The sequence below is a fragment of the Schistocerca piceifrons genome, chromosome 2 (assembly GCF_021461385.2).
Source record: "Schistocerca piceifrons isolate TAMUIC-IGC-003096 chromosome 2, iqSchPice1.1, whole genome shotgun sequence".
Lineage (NCBI taxonomy): Eukaryota > Metazoa > Arthropoda > Insecta > Orthoptera > Acrididae > Schistocerca > Schistocerca piceifrons.
The window spans coordinates 72,648,433-72,669,154 of NC_060139.1; the positions used below are offsets into that span (position 1 = coordinate 72,648,433).

The 20,722-nt window shown below is 42.7% G+C and overlaps 1 protein-coding gene across 1 annotated transcript in view; it reads left to right on the forward strand.

The window, feature by feature from the left end:
• Positions 1-397: 397 nt before the first annotated feature.
• Positions 398-20,722, forward strand: part of LOC124776199 (L-threonine 3-dehydrogenase, mitochondrial) — a 264,550-nt gene continuing 244,225 nt past the window's right edge. The window contains exon 1 of the mRNA XM_047251031.1: positions 398-570. The gene's annotated coding sequence lies outside the window, so the exon portion shown is untranslated. The remainder of the gene's footprint in view (positions 571-20,722) is intronic.

The window sequence follows — 20,722 nt, forward strand, 5'->3', positions numbered from 1 at the left end:
GGAAACGACCTCTTTCATTTGGTCGCACGACGTAGGGTTGTGAAATCAGACGCTTCTTTTTGAAAGACGAACTGCATCACCTTGCGCAGTCACGGAGCTCGCGTCTCCTGTAACACGAGATTTCAGGAAAAACTGTCAACATGTATGACACGCCTAGTCGCGAAATGGTAAGCAGCTGTATCCAACAACGGGTGACGTGACCCACGCCCAAGGTTCTCCCGTAGTTCATGCTCGCGCAAACTCGTTCTGTTTGTCATCCGCACGCGCCAATACGGAGAAAAAGCAAAAAAAATCTCGGCGGCCGCCGGAGCGAGCCTCAGCAGCGCAGTCGGTGATTGGCGGAGCGGCGGCGCGCCTCCGCGCTCCACAAGGTGAGCAGGTCTCGGCTGGTGGCTGGCGGCTATCCCACTGTACCAAGAGCCGGAGGTCCCAGTCACCGCCAGCTTCCTCGAGCTTCAGCAGTCTGGACTAGAGGACGGTCGGCACCCAGCGACTAGGAGATCTACTCCGCCAGCTGAACTTCCACGGAGGAATCGCCTCTGCTAATCAGCCATCCCCACAGAGACTGAGGTAGGTCGGGTATTTAAAAATGAAGCAGTCGTGTACGCTAGTGGCAGTTTCAGTGCAGTTCTTCACCGGGCCAGGAAAGTATATGAAACCCTGTTCTCTCATCTGCCCGGCATTAATGACCGACATCAGCGAAACATTCAGGTGGTTCAGGTGGAACGCTACTATTTTCATCAAATTTGTGACTAGATTGAGGATGTCTTGGTAGGGAAGGGGCAACGTGTTATAACGGATGGAGAGTCAGTGACAGATGTAGAAATAATTTCAGGTGTGCCCCACGCAAGTATTTTGGGACCTATGTTGTTCATGTTGTATATTACTGGTCTTGTAAACAATGTTAGCAGTAACCTCAGACTTCTTGCAAATCTGCCGGCCGGGGTGGCCGAGCGGTTCTAGGTGCTCGAGTCCGGAACCGCGCTGCTGCTACGGTCGCAGGTTCGAATCCTGCCTCGGGCATGGATGTGTGTGATGTCCTTGGGTTAGTTAAGTTTCAGTGCTTCTAAGTTCTAGGGGACTGATGACCTCAGAAGTTAAGTCCCATAGTGCTCAGACCCATTTGAACCATTCTTTCTTGCAAATCTAGATCTGCATCTACATGGTTACTCTGCAATTCACAATTAAGAGCCTGGCACAGGGCTCACTGAACCACTTCCAAGCTATTTTTCTACCGTTCCACTCTTGAACAGCGCGCGGAAAGAACGAACACTTAAATATTTCTCTAATTTCTCTCATTTTACTACAATGACGATTTTTCCCTATGTAGGTGGGCGCCAACAAAATATTTTCACGTTCTGAGGAGAAAGTTCAAATGGTTCAAATGGCTCTGAGCACTATGGGACTTAACATCTGAGGTCATCATCCCCCTGGAACTTAGAACTACTTAAACCTAGTTGTGGTAAGAGGTACCCTCCGCCAAACACCGTATGGTGGATTGTGGAGTATGTATGTAGATGTAGATGTAGAAACCTAACTAACCTAAGGACATCACATACATCCATGCCCGAGGCAAGATTCGAACCTGCGACTGTAGCAGTGGAGCGGTTCCGGACTGAAGCACCTAGAACCGTTCGGCCACCTCGGCCGGCTGAGGAGAAAGTTGGTGATTGAAATTTCACTAGAAGATCCTGCCGCAACCAAAAACGCCATTGCTTTAATAATTGTTACCTCAACTCGCGTATGATATCCGTGGCACAATCGACTGTTTCATGATAATACAAAACCAGCTGTCCCTTTGTGAACTTTTTTGATGTCCTCCATCATTCCTATCTGATGCGGACTCCAAACCCACGGCAACGCTCCAGAAAATGGCGGACAAGCGTGGTGTAAGCAATCTCTTTGGCACACCTGTTGCACTTTCTAAGTGCTCTGCCAATAAATCGTAGTTTTTGGTTTGTTTTCCCCACAACATTATCTATGTACTCGATATTCGTAATTGTAGTCCCTAAGTATTCAATTGAATTTAGCCTTTAGATTTGTGAAATTCATCCTGTAACCGAAATTTAGCGGATTTCTTTTAGTACTCATGTGGATGACCTCGCACTTTTCATTATTTAGAGCAAATTTCCACTTTTCGCACCAAACAGGTATGTAGCCTAAATCATTTTGCTATTGGTTTTAATCATATGATGCCTTTGTAAGACGGTAAATGACAGTATCTTCAGCAAACAATCTAAAAGGGCTTCTCAGATTGTCTCCTATGTCATTTATGTAGATCAGGAACAGCAGAGGGTTCGTAACACTTCGTTGGGGAACGCCAGATATTACTTCTCTTTTACGCGACCACTTTCCGTCAGTTACTACGAACTGCGACCCTTTTGACAGGAAACAACGAATCCAGTCATACAACTAGGAAGGTACCTCGTAGGCAAATCGCTTATGATGAACGTTGTCAAAAGCCTTCTCGAAACTTAAAAATGTGTAATTTGACATCCCTTGTTGATACAACTCATTAATTCGTGAGAATAAAGAGCTAGTTCTGTTTCACAAGAACGATATTTTGTGAAACCGTGTTGACTGTTTGTCAATTAATTGTTTTGTTCGAGATAACTCATAATGTTCGAACACAATGCACGTTCCGAAACCCTACTGCAATTCGACGTTAGCGATATGGGTTTGTAATTCAGTGGATTATTCGTATTTCCTTTCTTGGGGATTGGTGTGGCTTGTGCAACTTTCAAGTCTTTAGGTACGGATCTTTCTGTGAGCGAGCGGTTGTTTATTACTTTTAACTACGGAGTTATCCTATCAAGATACTCTGAAAGGAACCTGCCTGGTATACAATACGGATCGGAGGTCTTCCTTTTATTAGGTGATTTAAACTGTTTCACTACGCCGAAGGTGTCTACTTGTAAGTTACTCACTTTGGCAGTTATTCTTGATTCGAATTCTGAAGTATTTACTTCGCCTTCTTCGGTGAACGAATTTTGAAGAAATGTGTTCACTAACTCTGCCTTAGAGACACTGTCATCATTAACACCATCACTGTTATCGTGCAGTGAAGGTACTGATTGCGTCTTCCCCTCGAGTACTCTACATACGTCCAGAATCCCGTTGCGTTTTCTGCTAGATTTCGAGGCAGAGTTTCATTGTGGAAGCTATTAAAAGCATTTTGCATAGATATCCGAGCTAAACTGGAACTTCTGTCAAACTTCACCAATCTTGGAAATTCTGCGTACTTATAAATTTGGCATGTGTTTTTCGTTGCTTCTGTAACAGTGTTCTGACCTGTTTTGTGTGCAATAGGGATCAGTAACATTTATTATTAAGTTATTCGGTACATACACTATGTGATCAAAAGTATCCGGACACCTGTCTGAAAACGGCGCCCTCCATAGGTAATGCTGGAATTCAATATGGTGTTGGCCGATCCTTAGTCTTGATGATAACTTCCACCCTCGCAGGCATACGTGCAGTCTGATGCTGGAAGGTTTTTTGGGGAATGGCAGCCCATTCTTCATGGAGTGTTGCACTGAGGAGAGGTATCGATGTCGGTCGGTGGGGCTTGGCACAGAGTCGGCGTTCCAAAACGTCCCATAGGTGTTCTGTAGGATTCAAAACAGAAATGTGTACAGGCCAGTCCATTACAGAGATGTTATTGTTGTGTAACCACTGCGCCACAGGGCGTGCATTATGAAAAGGTATCGATCGTGTTGAAAGATGCAGTCGCCAACCCCGAATTGCTTTTCAACAGTGGGAAGCAAGAAGGTGCATAAAACATCAATGTAGGCCTATGCTGTGATAGTGCCACGCAAAATAACAAGGGGTACAAGCCCAGTCCATGAAAAACACGACCATACTATAATAACATCGCCTCCGAATTTTACGGTTAGCACTACACACGCTGGCAGATGACGTTCACCGGGCAATCGCCATACCCACACCCTGCCACCGGATCAGCCACATTGTGTACTGTGATTCGTCACTCCACACAACGGTTTTCCACTGCTCAATCGTCCAATGTTTACACTCCTTACACCAAGCGAGGAGTCGTTTGGCATTTACCGGCATGATGTGTGGCTTATGAGCAGCCGCTCGACCATGAAATCCAAGTTTTCTCACCTCTCCCCTACCTGTCACAGTACTTGCAGTGGATCCTGATGCAGTTTGGAATTCCTGTGTGATGGTCTGGATAGGTGTCTGCCTATTACACATTACGACCCTCTTCAAAAGTCGGCGGTCTCTGTCAATCAACAGACGAGGCCGGTCTGTACACTTTCGTGCTGTACGTGTCCCTTCACGTTTCCACTTCCCCATCACATCGGAAACAGTGGACCTACGGATGTTTAGGAGTGTGGAAATCCCACGTACAGACGTATGGCACAAGTGACACCCAATCAGCTGAACAAGTTCGAAGTCCGTGAGTTCCGCGGAGCGCCCCATTCTGTTCTCTCACGATGTCTAATGACTACTGAGGTTGCTGGTATGGAGTACCTGGCAGTAGGTGGCAGCACAATGCACATAGTATGAAAATCGTGTGTTTTTGGATGTGTCCGGATACTTTTGATCATTAGTGTATCTTTCAATTGCCGTCAGTGCACGCCTACGTAGTCAGATTGGAAGAAATGGGCGCCGCCACTTAGCAAGGCGTCAGATTACGCAGTTTTCTACGAGTATAATAAGGAACTTTCTGAAAGAAGCTGCACAGATATCCAGTCAGACCTTGGGAAAATTTCAAAGTGCTGCACAAACTGCTAATTAGCTTATAACGTGCAGAAACGTAAAACTGTGCACTTCAAAAAACGAAAAAATATATTTAGCCTATAAGATCAGTGAATCTCCACTGAAAACCGTGAACTCATAAAAATAGCTGAGTGCAACGGAATGATGACATAGACTCACTCTTAAGTAAATGCAAATGGCTGTAAGCACTAAGGGACTTAACATCTGAGGTCATCAGTCCCTTAGACTTAGAACTAATTAAACCTAACTAACCTAAGGACATCACACACATCCATGCCCGAGGCAGGATTGGAACCTGCGACCGTAGCAGCAGCGCGGTTCCGGACTGAAGCGCCTAGAACCACTCGGTCACTGCGGCCGGCAGTCTGAGGTAACACAGGTGGCAATCAGTCTAGAAAGCGCAATGCTTACAAATAACTTGTGCGTCTCATCTTACACTACTGCTGTATTGTGTGAGACCCATACCAAACAGAACTAACAGGGGGTAGAGAACGTGTAGAAAGAAGGGCGACACGAATGGCCACAGGTTTTGTTTGTGCCACTTCAATTGGCGGACGCTTGAAGATTGACGCCGACTAACTGGCGAAAGCATCCTCACAAAGTTTCAAGAACGACTTTAAGGACAGGACTAGACTAATTACATCACGCACGCACATTCATTCCTCCCTCGCTCCATATGCGATTGCAGTGGGAAAAAGCTCTAATATTCGGTATAAAGCTACGTACCGTCTTGCACTTCACAGCAGTTTGCAGAGTATGTACGTAAATAATAATAAAAATTCCATGTGGCTGGGTGGCCTCGGTGAAATCTTGTCTACAAGAAAGAAGCAACGCCAGGAGACAGTATAGATTTCGGAGCGACCTGAAGATGACTGATGAATGGTACAGGCTCTGGCAGTTGATCCTGAGGGCAAATAAATGTAAGATACAGGGTGTCCCATTCAAACCTCACTGATTTCAAACACCCAGAAAAAAAGAATTTATTTATTTATCATCAGTACACCTCTATATGTGAACCATTTGTATCACGAACAATATCGACTCTATATTCAATTTCTTGCCAAGTTCTTTGTAACATTTCCTCTGTTATTGTTGCAATAGCATTGGTGATACGATGTCGCAACGTAGGAATATCATCCACTTTGGTCACATACACGCGGTCCTTCACGAGTCCCCACATGAAGAAATCAAGTGGCGTAATGTCGGGTGAACGTGGTGGCCAGGCAATGGGTTCTCCGCGTCCCATCCAACGATTAAGAAATTTCCTATCCAAGAATTTGCGAACAGCCGTTGACCAATCCGGAGGAGCTCCATCTTGTTGAAAAATGGTGTTGAGTTGGAAGTCTTGTATCAGGTGGTACACAAACTGCTCCAGCATGTCCAGATACACTGACTCATCCAGTGTTTGTTCCGCAAAGAAAAGCGGTCCAAAAGTCCTGTCGTGCATTAGCCCACACCATAGGTTTAGTTTACGGCTATCACGAACATGTTCAATGACAATTTGCGGATTTTGTGAACCCCAAATCCGAACATTATGCCTATTAACCCTTCCTGATAGATGAACTACACGATGCAATGTTGACAGAGGTACATCAAGTTGTCTAGATGCTTGACGAATTGACTTACGTGGGCTTCTGCGAAACGTTTGTCTGATGCCCTCCACTGTGTCTTCTGAGACTCCCTAACGTGCACCGCCATAATGTTTCACAACACTTCCTGTTGCCAGAAACTTCCTATACCATTCCTTAATTGTTTTCACATCAGGTAGATCACATTCGTACACACGACGACAATTTCTTTGCACAGTAATCGGCGATTTTGTTTCTGCAAACCACACTACTACTTGCTCGTGCTGCTGTAGAGTCGCCATTTACACTTCATGTGACCATGCTGCACTCTGGCGACGATACTTGGCACTTCTGACGCGGGAATATAAATTCTTTGAGATGGTCTACAATGTGGTGCATTTTTCACTGTCTTATCTACTGTGGTTTTTCTCTCCTGGGTCCTTGAAATCAGGGAGGTTTGAGAGGAACACCCTGTATTGCTCATACATAGGAAAAAAACTAGTACTGTAGAACTACATTGTTGATCGCAAATTGCTATAAACAGTACCTACCGTAAAATATCTAGGAGTAACTATCCAGAGCGACCTTAAGTCAAATGATCACATAAAACAAATAGCAGGAAAAGTAGATGCCAGACTGAAATTCACACGAAGAATCTTGAGGAAATGTAACTCATCCACGAAGGAAATGGCTTACAAGGCGCTTGTTCGACTATTCTTGAGTATTGTTCATCTACCTGGGGCCGTTACCAGGTAGGACTGATAGAAGATACAGAGCAGATCCAATGAAGAGCGGCGCGTGTCGTCACGAAGTAGTTTAGTCGGCGAGAGAGCGATACAGAGCTGCTCAACGAACTCCAGTGATAAACATTACAAGAGAAGCGTTGTGCATCACGGAGAGTTTTACAACTGAAATTTCGAGTAAGCATTTCCAGGGAAGAATCGGACAACTTATTACTTCCTCCCACATACATCTCACGAAGTGGCCACGGCGAGAAAATTCGAGAAATTAGAGCTAATGCAGAGGCTTACCGACAATCATTCTTACAACGGGGCATTCAGGAGTGGATCATTACCACCGGGCATTTGGGAGTGGACCAGGAAAGGGGGGGGATCAGCTACTGGTGCCTGAAGTATCCTCCACCACACACCGTTGGGTGGCTTGCGGAGTATGACATAGATGATCCATATCATGTGTTTCAGTTACCCAACTGGGAACAGTGGACCTACAGTTCAACGTGGGATCTGATCCTGTTGTAGTTTCTGGGGAACCTTCACTACATTTAGAGGTGAATGCTAAAAGGCTGAGTGAAAATCCCAAGGTCCAACTGGGATTCGATCCCGAGACCTCTGGGTGTCCAAGCTCAGGGTTTAATGCTGGGCCACCAGATCCCACTGTATATAGATGTAAATGTGTAAGTGTAGATGAGAGAAAAGAAACTCTTAAATTTTTCACATACAAAGAGTTTTCCTAAGCAAACAAAAATCCACTTGTTGAATTTATGTCGCTCACAATGATTTTTGTTGGAACATTCGATATTACTGCAAACTGAAGTAGAGGAATTAGAGAATTTTTTCTTGAAATGTTGATTTGTCTGCTGGCTTTCACGCTTTACTAAATACGTTGCCAAGTGCTGATATTTGCAGTGACATTCTAAACTGCGTGAAGGTCATCGGAAAACTCCTGTTACTGAAAGCGAATCGGTGTCAACACGTACAGTAGGAGGATTACGAAGTATGCTGTAGGGAACGGGAAAACAGTCGCCCCCTCGCTCCATTCAGCCTTACGGCGGCCTGTGGTCTGTTTTATTGGTAGAACGAGAAAGCATTGCCTAACCAGTACACTTAATGGACAGCTTTGTTGTGCTCCATTGTCCGCCGTTTATGGCCTCCCCGTGTTTTAATTTATTTTCCCGTACGCTGCTAGTGAGAAAGACGAACATTCTAGTGAAACATTCATGCAGACATCTGATCCAAACTGTAAGCAAGAAATAGACGAATAAACCCTACAACTAACCGTATTTTAACTTAATAGAAACTAAAGTGTATCACAACGAAAAACGCCATATCAGTATTTGCATAAACAGTAACAGTATCAGTAATCAGTAAATTATTGAAACAGCAGCTAATGATACCATGTATACACACACACACACACACACACACACATGGAGATATTATTTCAGGGGTATCAGTGCATTGAAGAGGTGAGACGATTTAACATATTTACGTCACTCGAACTGCTCCATTCATTCACAGCCTTAGCGTTTGCATAATTGCATTCATGAATTCTATTTTTCCTAGTGCATGTCACAATGCACACCCGACCATCTGTAACATACCTGTCGCGCGTACTCCTATCAGCTGCAGGCAATACATATAGTAGAATAATTTTCGTTCACGACCGAGCGAGCTGGTATAATCGTAAAGACACTGAAGTCATATTCAAGAGGAACTGTATTCAAATCCCAGTCTCGACATCTAGACTATCTGATGCTGTGCTTCATCTGTAGCGATTTCGACCTCGATGAGGAGTTAAACCCCAATCTTCCTTCCCGCTCGACTCCAGTTTAACGAGCTTCTTTTAGTGACAGGTTCCATTTTAATCCATTTGTTTTCACCAACACTACAACTTTAGTTAAAAAATGGCTCTGAGCACTATGTGACTTAACTTCTGAGGTCATCAGTCCCCTAGAACGTAGAACTACTTAAACCTAACTAACCCATGGGCAACACACACATCCATGCCCGAGGCAGGATTCGAACTTGCGACCGTAGCGGTCGCGCGGTTCCAGACTGCAGTGCCTAGAACCACTCGGCCGGCACAACTTTAGTGGTTATTTCTTTTACCACTTATTCCGGACGTAATATCGCTTGTAAGAGCGGCCAAGACAGTCACATTTTTTTGTTTTAGTCTGCAGTCGCACTTTATTTTGTCAAATGACTGCTGATTTCGTTATCACCATAATGATGTACCTCCCGGGAAAGCGATTGTAATGGTAATGCGCCAGGAGATGTACCTGCTTGGTACTGAAACCGGCGGTTGTTTGACAAAATACTATTGTTGCCATACACCGAAGAAAAACTAAGCTCAGCCCACAGACATAACTGGATGGGAATATGGAGAGGCATGTAGTCGGAATACCGCTCCCCCGGCCATATGCCATACACTAATGAAAATACAAATATTTCTTTCATGCTGTAGTTTACTGTAAATGCTACCAAGTGCTGTGAGCTCGCAGAAAAATTAAAAGTAAATGATGGACAAGTGAAAAAATTTGGGAAAATGATTCTGATTCGTTAACATTCATTGTAGAATAAGCCACAGGCAGTAAGTCATTGTTGACTAGCGGGGTCACCTGTAAAACTAAAATAAATTGCCCTTCCAAGTTTAAAACTGTACGAAGAATCGCGAATCGAACTCTTTCCCTTGCCTCCTGAATCAAATAATCGCATCGATTAAGTTAGCCACGCACAGCGAACTCACGGTTACAGGCCGAAACTTTAATTTTAAGTAATGTTGACTTTATTCGAGCGCACTGAAACATTCTTCGCGAACTATACTACTGGACATTAAAATTGCTATACCACGAAGGTGACGTGCTACAGACGCGAAATTTGAAGGACAGGAAGAAGATGCTGTGATATGCAAACGATTAGCTTTTCAGAGCATTCACACAAGGTTGGCGCCGGTGGCGACACCTACAACGTGCTGACATGAGGAAAGTTTCCAACCGATTTCTCATACACACACAGCAGTTGACCGGCGTTGACTGGTGAAACGATGTTGTGATGCCTCGAGTAAGGAGGAGAAATGCGTACCATCACGTTTCCGACTTTGATAAAGGTCGGATTGTAGCCTATCGTGATTGAGGTTTATCGTATCGCGACATTGCCGCTCGCGTTGGTCGAGATCCAATGACTGTTAGCAGAATATGGGATCGGTGGGTTCAGAAGGGTAATACGGAACGCCGTGCTGGATCCCAGCGGCCTCGTATCACAGCATCAAGAAGTCGAGATGACAGGCATCTTATCCGCATGGCTGTAATGGATCGTGCAGCCACGTCTCGATCCCTGAGTCAACAGATGGGGCGTTCGCAAGACAACAACCATCTGCACGAACAGTTCGACGACGTTTGCAGCAGCATGGACTATTAGCTCGGAGACCATGGCTGCGGTTACCCTTGACGCTGCATCACAGACAGGAGCGTCTGCGATGGTGTACGACGAACCTGTGTTCACGAATGGCAAAACGTCATTTTTTCGGATGAATCCAGGTTCTGTTTACAGCATCATGATGGTCGCATCCGTGTTTGGCGACATCGCAGTGAACGAACATTGGAAGCGTGTATTCGTCATCACCCGGCGTGATGGTATGGGGTGCCATTGGTTACACGTCTCGGTCACCTCTTGTTCGCATTGACGGCACTTTGAACAGTGGACGTTACATATCATATGTGTTACAAGCCTTGGTTCTACCCGTCGCTCGATCCCTGCGAAACCCTAAATTTCAGCAGGATAATGCACGACCGCATGTTGCAGGTCCTGTACGGGCCTTTCTGGATACAGAAAATGTTCGACTCCTGTCCTGGCCAGCACATTCTCCAGATCTCTCACCAACTGAAAACGTCTGATCAATGGTGGCCGAACAACTGGCTCGTCTCAATGCGCCAGTCACTACTCTTGATGAACTTTGGTATCGTGTTGAAGCTGCATGGGCAGCTGTACCTGTACACGCCATCCAAGGTCTGTTTGACTCTATGCCCAAGCGTATCAAGGCCGTTATTACGGCCAGAGTTGGTTGTTCTGGGTACTGATTTCACAGGATCTATGCACCCAAATTGCGTGTAAATGTAATTACATGTCAGTTCTAGTATAATATATTTGTCCAATGAATACCCGTTTATCATTTGCATTTCTTCTTTGTGCAGCAATTTTAATGGCCAGTAGTCTACTAACGTTGCCACATAAATATTAACGTTTAGTTAAGATGACTGACTATTAGGTGTGGAGCTGCACTGATGTGTTTGTGCTGATGATAACAATGAGAGAAGAAGTACGTTAGGGTTTGACATCTCATCAGCGACGGGCTCAGTAGAGACGGAGCAGAAAATCGAACTGGGGGAATGATAAGGATGATAATCGACCGTGGTCTTTTCGAAGCAACCATGCTGCCATTTTCGTTAAGCGGTTAGCGTGAACCCCGCCACCATGTCGTCCTCTGCTGTATGGCATCATTCGGATGCTGTATGGATGGGCAGCCGGTCAGCACAACGCTCTCCCGGCCGTTTTCGGCTTTCCAGACCTCGGAGCTGCCACTTCACACTCAAGCAGATCCTCAGTTGGTATGTTGGCACCACGAGGCTGAGTGCACCCCGTTCCAGCACTCCCAAAAAGAAAAAAATCGTTGGCAGTAGTGGGAACCGAACCAGGATCCTCTGCTTAGCAATCAGACGTGAAACAATGAAACTGAACTTAGCAACAGCACAGATCCTACATTCCGCGATCGTGTCTCTTTTGTCTATGAAGGGCGCTGAATAAGTAATACAACACGTTCATTTTCTCGGTCAGTTACACCTTGGGATATTCCCATTTCAGCCCCGTGTTCCGATAGTTGGCGGCGCTGTATGTAAGCCTGCAACGGAGATGCGTTCCAAGCAGTGTCCTGTCATTGAGTTTCTTTCGGCGGGAAACCATTGCGTCGCAGATATTCATTAGCTCTTGCATAATACCTACGGAGACCGGACAGTGAACAAAAGCACCGTGAATCGTTGGACGAGCCGTCTGTCATCAACTCAACAAGGTCGCGCAAACATGTCCATCTTGCAACGTGTCGGCCGGCAGCTTTGGAACGTGCAGGTACTTTCATTCGAGATGATCGACGCATCACAATCAAACAATTCGCTGCCTAACTGTACGTCACTGTTCGTAGTAAGGGCATTCTCGACCACCAAGGGGGGTACTCAAAAGTGTGAACCTTCTGCCAGCTAACGGAAGACTACAAATAGCAACCGAGGAGCATCTGTGGAGAATTGCTTGCCTGTTACTAGGCTGAATGTGACAATTTCTTGTTGAGCATCGTCACAGGCCGTGAAACATGAGCTTAATTCAATTGGACTATTCTTCCTCATCCACCCTAGAGGCGGTGTCTCGAACCTTCACTCTTCAATCTGTTTAGCCCAATGAAGGATGTGCTCCTTGGGAAATATTACATTGATGTTGGGGAGGTTATTGATGCAGCAAGACGTTGGTTCCGACGGCGACGAGTAGAGTACGCATACAGGCCCTATCAGTAAGGTGGAGCAAGGCCGTCGCATCGAATGGAGATTATGCGGAAAAATATGGTTTTGTACTCAAAAGAACCAACTGGTTTAAAGAAACTGAGAAAGACCTAGTAGAATTAAAGCTTTCAGAAAATTCACTTATCGATCGAACAGCTAAAGTAATTACTAAAGATGTAAACATAAGGTTTCACGACAAATCTACACAAAAGTCCAAACCCTTCATCTCGGAAGAAGAGAGGAAAAGAAAATCAGAAAGAATGAAGAAAAAAAACAACGCACAAAGAAATGATTGATCCAGCGTAAAACAAAAGAGGGTGAAACGAAAGAAGAAGAAGAAGAAGGGGGAATATTATGGTGTACTAGAACCCTGAACAAAACAAACCTGCTTTCAGAAAAAAATATGTTGCATTACTTATTGAACGTCCGTCGTAATACATTTTTTTTTTCTTAAGGTTTTTAACATGGCTGTCAATCAGTGACTGTTGTATAATACAAAATTTTGAAAAACACAGCCCTCAGTCGCGAACACAAATAATTTGTAACATAGGTTTCGGTGTCACAAGGGACACCTTCTTCGGACAAAATTAAAACTAAATGTTACAGCATAACGTTATGCTGGGCTGTGTTTTTCAAAATTTTGTTTTACATTTTTTTCTGTTTTTGCCCATCATTTACATTTTTATGCTACAAGCTGATCAATGTGCCACGCTACACCTACGTTACATCACTTCCGATGTGTCACAAATACGTGACAGCAGTTATGTAAAATACTGTAATTCTGTTCTTTCGAGTTTGTCATATGTGGGAGCAGCGGTGATTTTGATCATACTTTTCTCAGATGACGTCTTCCTTATCATCACCAAGCTGAAAAATTACCATCACGCATGGTTTTATTTGTATGTGTTTCATGGAAGCTGATAGCATCACTAACTCACTGCCCGTTCTACATAGTAGTTGAATTACTGGCCTAATATTCGATAGCCAACCATCGTGGTTCTGGTTATCGTAGCCCAGTGTTGGGATAGTCCCTTCTACGATTCCTCTGCCAAATCTTTCCTACACCCTTGTTTTGCTGATACAGAAGTCTGTTTTGATGACATCTGTATCGGAGAGATATAAAATCTAAACAGTATTAAAGGATGACAAAGACTTTATTTTCTTGCGTACACAACAACGCTGCTCAGACAAAAAAGGATATTTCTTCCCGTCTGTAATCTTCTTGTTTTCTCTTTCGTTACAACCCGCAACTTACTTCCTTTCAGTGTAGCCGGAATATTAATGTTTTCACTAAAATTAGATCATGGTCTCTCACCTTATTTTCTTTTTTTACTTTCGTCTAATGTGTGCCATTAATAAAACAGAATCTTCCTATTGTGTTCACACATATCTTTTCTTTAGGAGTGATAAAGTGTTACGTTCTATTATTACTGTTATTATTGGCATTAGTAACCTCGCAGTTTGATTCCTTAATTCCCTTCTAACCAACCAATTAATCAATTATTATTATTATTATTTCTTTACTTTCTCAGACGTTAAGTCTGGTTAAAAATGGAAAGTGACGCGGACCTTGATCAAGCGTCACTTCCTTTTAACTGTATGGTATGTGTTATATTGCACTTAGGAACTTTCGGGTAATTGAACATGTATCAATAATTACAGATTTCTGTAGTTGTGTATATAAGTTTGGATGTAGCTGTATTGCATTGACGTACTGGTGGATATTGTGTGGTATGACTCCTGTAGTTGATAGTATAATTGGTATAATGTCAACTTTATCCTGATGCCACATGTCCTTGACTTCCTCAGCCAGTTGGATGTATTTTTCAATTTTTTCTCCTGTTTTCTTCTGTATATTTGTTGTATTGGGTATGGATATTTCGATTAGTTGTGTTAATTTCTTCTTTTTATTGGTGAGTATGATGTCAGGTTTGTTATGTGGTGTTGTTTTATCTGTTATAATGGTTCTGTTCCAGTATAATTTGAATTCATCATTCTCCAGTACACTTTGTGGTGCATACTTGTATGTGGGAACGTGTTGTTTTATAAGTTTATGTTGTAAGGCAAGCTGTTGATGTATTATTTTTGCTAAATTGTCATGTCTTCTGGGGTATTCTGTATTTGCTAGTATTCTACATCCGCTTGTGATGTGATCTACTGTTTCTATTTGTTGTTTGCAAAGTCTGCATTTATCTGTTGTGGTATTGGGATCTTTAATAATATGCTTGCTGTAATATCTGGTGTTTATTGTTTGATCCTGTATTGCAATCATGAATCCTTCCGTCTCACTGTATATATTGCCTTTTCTTAGCCATGTGTTGGATGCATCTTGATCGATGTGTGGCTGTGTTAGATGATACGGGTGCTTGCCATGTAGTGTTTTCTTTTTCCAATTTATTTTCTTCGTGTCTGTTGATGTTATGTGATCTAAAGGGTTGTAGAAGTGGTTATGAAGTTGCAGCGGTGTAGCCGAAGTATTTATATGAGTGATTGCTTTGTGTATTTTGCTAGTTTCTGCTCGTTCTATAAAGAATTTTCTTAAATTGTCTACCTGTCCATAATGTAGGTTTTTTATGTCGATAAATCCCCTTCCTCCTTCCTTCCTGCTTAATGTGAATCTTTCTGTTGCTGAATGTATGTGATGTATTCTATATTTATGGCATTGTGATCGTGTAAGTGTATTGAGTGCTTCTAGGTCTGTGTTACTCCATTTCACTACTCCAAATGAGTAGGTCAATATTGGTATAGCATAAGTATTTATAGCTTTTGCCTTGTTTCTTGCTGTCAATTCTGTTTTCAGTATTTTTGTTAGTCTTTGTCTATATTTTTCTTTTAGTTCTTCTTTAATGTTTGTATTATCTATTCCTATTTTTTGTCTGTATCCTAGATATTTATAGGCATCTGTTTTTTCCATCGCTTCTATGGAGTCACTGTAATTATTCAATATGTAATCTTCTTGTTTAGTGTGTTTTCCCTTGACTACGCTATTTTTCTTACATTTGTCTGTTCCAAAAGCCATATTTATATCATTGCTGAATACTTCTGTTATCTTTAGTAATTGGTTGAGTTGTTGATTTGTTGCTGCCAGTAGTTTTAGATCATCCATGTATAGCAAATGTGTGATTTTGTGTGGGTATGTTCCAGTAATATTGTATCCATAATTTGTATTATTTAGCATGTTGGATAGTGGGTTCAGGGCAAGGCAGAACCAGAAAGGACTTAATGAGTTTCCTTGGTATATTCCACGCTTAATCTGTATTGGTTGTGATGTGATATTATTTGAATTTGTTTGGATATTAAGTGTGGTTTTCCAGTTTTTCATTACTATGTTTAGGAACTGTATCAATTTAGGATCCACTTTCTATATTTCCAATATTTGTAGTAACCATGAGTGGGGTACACTATCAAAAGCTTTTTGGTAATCAATGTATGCATAGTGTAGTGACCTTTGTTTAGTTTTAGCTTGATATGTCACCTCTGCATCTATTATCAGTTGCTCTTTACATCCTCGTGCTCCTTTGCAGCAGCCTTTTTGTTCTTCATTTATAATTTTGTTCTGTGTTGTATGTGTCATTAATTTCTGTGTAATGACTGAAGTTAATATTTTGTATATTGTTAGTAGGCATGTTATGCGGCGATATTTTGCTGGGTTTGCTGTGTCTGCTTGATCTTTAGGTTTCAGATAAGTTATTCCATGTGTAAGTGTATCAGGGAATGTGTATGGGTCTGCAATGTAACTGTTAAATAATTTAGTTAGATGTGAATGTGTTGAGGTGAACTTCTTTAGCCAGAAATTTGCTATTTTATCTTTTCCAGGGGCTTTCCAATTGTGAGTAGAATTAATTGCTTGGGTGACTTCATGTTGCAAAATTATCACTTCAGGCATTTGTGGTATCATCTTGTATGTGTCTGTTTCTGCTTGTATCCACCGTGCATGCCTGTTATGTTGTACCGGGTTTGACCATATGTTGCTCCAGAAGTGTTCCATGTCTGTTATATTTGGTGGATTGTCTATTTTAATGTGTGTGTTATCTATTGTCTGGTAAAATTTCTTTTGGTTTGTGTTGAATGTTTGGTTTTCTTTCCTTCTATTTTCACTTTTTTTGTATCTTCTAAGTCGTTTGGCCAATGCTTGTAATTTCTGTTTCTTTTCATCTAATTGCTCTATCGCTTCTTGTTGTGAGATTTTACCTAACCTTTTTCGTTTTTTTTCTGACATTTCATTTCTTATAAATTGTGTTAGCTGTCCGATGTCTTTTCTCAGTTTTTCTATTCTGATCTGTAGCCTGTGTTGCCATGCTGGTTTTGTGGGTTTCTTCTGTACGTTGGTTGGTTCTGATCTCTACCTAGTGTGTATATTTAGTGTAGTGAGTGCTCCTATATAAACCAGTAGTTGTAACTCTTCCATAGTTGTGTTTTCATTTATTTTGTTGTGTATGATTGTGTTGATAGTTTTTATTGTTGTTTCGACTTGTGGGTTATTTGGCGGTCTTTGCAAGAATGGTCTAATGTCTGTGTTTGTGTCTTTGTATTCTATATATGTCAGCTGAAATTTTTCTTCTATATCTAGCATGTGTGTCACTTCGTGTTCTATTTGTGCTTGTTCTGGTGGCTGTCTTAAGATTTCGTTTTCCTCTGATTGTTTAATTGATGCGTGTTGTTCTTTGTTTGTTTGCTCTGGGATGTTTGAGTCCATTACTGTATTTTCTTCTTCTTCTTCTTCTGATTGCACATTATTTTGTTCCAGTATTTGTTGTACTTGTTGTTTGATGTTTTCTAATTCTGACTGGGGTATCCTGTTATTTTTTATTATTACACGGATCTGATCAGCTAGTCGTTGTTCTGTTAAAAATTTTAATTTTGGGTATCTGGTAATAAATATTGTGTATACTTGTGATCTGTATCCAGTTGTGTTGGTTCCTACGTTTGTTGCTTGGTAATAACAGAACATGAGGTATCGATTAACTTCATCTGACCATCTCATCCTCTGTCTTTGTTTTCCTTCTAGGGTGGTTGCAGGAAGCATATCCTGCAAAACATCTCTATTTGGATTTAAATCATTTTCCAGTTGGCTAGCAGTGTCGTTACCATTGTGTGCGGGCATAGGGTTCAAGCGTCGTCCCCGACCATGACGGCGCTTGTCCGAGGCTTCTTTAGTTCTGTCCTGAACCAACTAATCACACTAAAAGGGGGGTTAACCCTATTAGTGGTTTGTTCTTTTCGTCGCCTTTTACGACTGGCAGAACATACCGGAGGCCTATTCTTTTCCCGGGCCTCCACGGGGTTTATTATTATTATTATTATTATTAATGTTATCTTTGTTGTTTTGAGACTGAAGTTTCACAATTTAATGTTTTATCATTACACTTGTTCCACGTAAAAACGTATCTAGTTCGTTAAAAAAAATAATAACACTAGCGTGAAAAGTTATTTTCTACAGTAGATTGGGGTGCTCTAAATGCTATCGCTTTTGTATTATTTTACGATAGGGTTGCAAAATAAACACACAAAAATGTTAGAGATTACTGGTGCACCATTTCCCGGCTAGGGGTTCTTGAGGGATTTGGCACTGGACTTAGCTCAGATCAACATTCGCAGTTGTTTTGACAGCCTCGTGGTCTGGACAACTAGCTTATATGAGTTGCATTTTTTTCTGTTTAAACGAATGATTTGGCCCAGTTACATATATAATTCCGATTACCTTAAAATTTACTCGAATGATTTGGGCCAGCGCTGTATTAACCGAGCGGCCTAAGGCGCTGCAGTCATGGACTGTGCGACTGATCGGCGGAGGTTCGAGTCCTCCCTCGGGCATGATGTGTGTGTTTGTCTTTAGGATAATTGAGGTTAAGTAGTGTGTAAGCTTAGGGACCGATGTCCTTAGCAGTTAAGTCCCATAAGATTTACACACAAATGGTTCAAATGGCTCTGAGCACTATGCGACTTAACTTCTGAGGTCATCAGTCGCCTAGAACTTAGAACTAATTAAACCTAACTAACCTAAGGACATCACACACATCCATGCCCGAGGCAGGATTCGAACCTGCGACCGGAGCGGTGGCACGTCTCCAGACTGTAGCGCCCAGAGCCGCACGACCACTCCGGCCGGCATTTACACACATTTGAACTTTTTTTTTATTTTGGCCAACTACATGTATAATAGTGGTCATCTTAAAATTTGATCGCATTCAAATTGACGCTTTTCGAAAGACCTAGTTTTGATCTTCCGGAAACCATCTCCACAAGAATCAAAATACCTTCACGAATAAAAGCACAGATCGAGTATTATGGATTTAATCAATGAGTTGTTCTAAGTCTTGTGATCTTGTGAGGGTGGGTGCCCGAAGATGGAACAATGCTTATGTGAAACATGCGTTTTAAGGTGATTAATACAAAACGAGGGCTTGCTGAAAATAAATGCCTCCGAATTATTTATGTGAAAACTCTTAAAGCTTTTTTAAATAAAACAAACATTATTAACATGCTACACCTTATTATTCATGTCTACATGTTTGCGCCGGCCGGGGTGACCGAGTGGTTCTAGGCACTACAGTCTGGAACCGCACGAACGCTACGGTCGCAGGTTCGAATCCTGCCTCGGGCATGGATGTGAGTGACGTGCTTAGGTTAGTTAGGTTTAAGTAGTTCTAAGTTCTGGGGGACTGATGACCTCAGAAGTTAAGTCGCATAGTGCTCAGAGCAATTTCAGCCATTTGAATCTACCTTAGAAGGCTCCGAATCTCAGAGTGTAAGAGGGCGGTGTGTAACGCAACTATGTCGGTCAGTGAGAAACAGAGCGCTGTAATGGAGTTAGGAATTGGAGCAGTCCGTCCACACGTGGAGTACCCTTTCCTTGAGCATGACAATCCCTGACCACGTGCGAACGCTCCGACACTGCAGCAATCCGACGCCTCAGGTTCACTGTTATACGCAGTTACGACTCGGCCCATTAGATTCCTAACTGTTTCCAAAACTTAAAGAACACCTTCGAGGACTTTCATTGTGATGAAGCGGTGCAAGCAGAGGTGAGGTTGTAGCTTCGTCAACATTGTCATACGTTCGGCACTGACGGTACCAACTGGTCTCGTGTTGGGAGAAAAGTCTTCGTCGCCAGGGTGACTATGTTCACATATAAATATGTAGATATGAAGAATAAAGTTGTAGACTCTTAAAAAGTTTGTTTTATTTAATAAGCTGTAAGAGTTCGCGGATAGAAAATTCGGAGCTATTACTTTTCAGCACGCCCCCGTGTGGTTTGAGCCGAATTATTCTGCAAAACAGTTAATTTCAAACGGCGATATTGCTTCCACCGCTTGGTGGATATAACTGAGTAGCGCTGCTTACTCATAACCTGAATTCTGGTTTCATAGCGTGAAATTTAGTTAATTGTATTTTGCTACAGTAATTTCTAATTGAAAGTTCAGTGAAGCGACTGAACTCTGGAACGTGCTTCTGCAAGTCTGCAAGGAAACATCGAATGTCTGTGCGAAAGCGAACTGTCTGAGAGAGCTAATACGGTGACACCACCAGCCGTGACTAAACATCTTACTGTTTGCCAATGTTGTTGTCGTTCTGCAACTGCAGAACCGGCACGTGCCGGGAGAGGCACGCTTGAAGTACCGCCGCTATCAGCCACTGAGGTCACGTCGGTTTTTCCCTCACTTTCTGTGGCTGACTTTCTGCTTTTAGATGGTGATCAGCACAGGAGGCCTAGGAATGACTGGTCATCTCACGTTTTAATATACAAACGGAGAAACTTCTGGATACGGTGACAGGTGGGACAATGGTTCAGGTGCTGAGCTAGGAAGGCATCTCAAGTCTCTGATCTTTGAAAATCCCGAGACCGGTTCCCATCCACCTCCGTCTCAAACTTAGCAAGTGATTTTCACTCTGACAATAACCTTGGGAGGATTGCCGTATTATGCGTCAGTCACATCGTAATCCCTCCATATCTTCACCTGCTAAATGAGAACAAGTCATCGACTCCCTACAACATTCTGCGTCATCCTGCGCCATTGGTCGGAGGCTAGCAGCATCCGGATGAGGCAATTACTGTCCCATGAGCAGCCTGTCCGGTTCTACATCTACATCTACATCCATACTCCGCAAGCCACCTGACGGTGTGTGG